Below are 1,053 nucleotides of genomic sequence, written 5' to 3' on the forward strand. Positions count from 1 at the left end.
ATTTAATTGTTCGTGACCTTGTTTACTTTCTCACTTAGTTCCTGATGGTTTCTCCAATCCCTTGTCTTACTGGTGACATGGTGTAAATGGTGAATACTGAAAGCCCTGTAATAAGCCCCAGATCCTACAGGATGGTTTCTGTGAGTTTTGACACTGTACTGTGTCTTTTTTAAGTTCATGAAATGACACTCATGAAGACACACATATACATGCAGATAGACAAATTGGTATCCCTAAGATTGCAGTGGGATGCTCAGTTTATTGTGTTACCTTCTGAAGATGTAATTAAGATTGCTTTTATTAGTCACCCTTGTATCCTAAGTTGGAATATTCCCTTCATAGAAGCTTCTAATACACAGAGTAATTTTTCTTTTTTTTTTTCCCCCCATTCCTGCCATTTTATCCACTGTGTCTTTTTTGTAATAACCAGACACCCTTTACACTGAAGCTTTAATCAGCAGCTGTTATTAATACACAGATTTTTATAATCTTGTCTTTCCTTTAAAGGGAAGGTGTTGGCACCGAACCTGGCATTGGGTGTTATATAGGGTTAACTTTTATTAATACTAGAATACAGCTGTTAAGTTTGGTTATTCTTTCCATATTTGATTAGTCTCTGCTGTCTCTCCTGCCAACTCAAAACATTCCTGTGCTGCTTTAAGAGTGTAGTAGCAACCATGTACAACGCAAATTCTTTGGGTATGTTTTTTCTCATTTTCCCACCCATTTTTCTCTGGAGATGAGTTAATATTTCAGTTACCCAAGTCACGGGTGAGGGCAGCAGGGTCAAACACTGTATGACTGTTCCTCTCACCTCCAGACACCTGTTCCGTCTGTCCCTTGCTGTCTTTCCAGTAGGTTGATCTCAGTAGGATCTCACTTACCTTTCCAACTATAATGTACCAGTCCATTTTGCCCTCTCTGATGGAGGCAGCAACTTGCTCTGTCCTGCATTCACTGACAGACCCCTAACTCTCCTGTTTCCTGGAGGAAAACAAGTATGAGCCTGGGACTGTCCCAGACCTGCTGGCATACACAAAAAAATGCAGAGAG

This window comes from Erithacus rubecula (genome assembly GCF_903797595.1).
Source record: "Erithacus rubecula genome assembly, chromosome: 6".
Taxonomy (NCBI): domain Eukaryota; kingdom Metazoa; phylum Chordata; class Aves; order Passeriformes; family Muscicapidae; genus Erithacus; species Erithacus rubecula.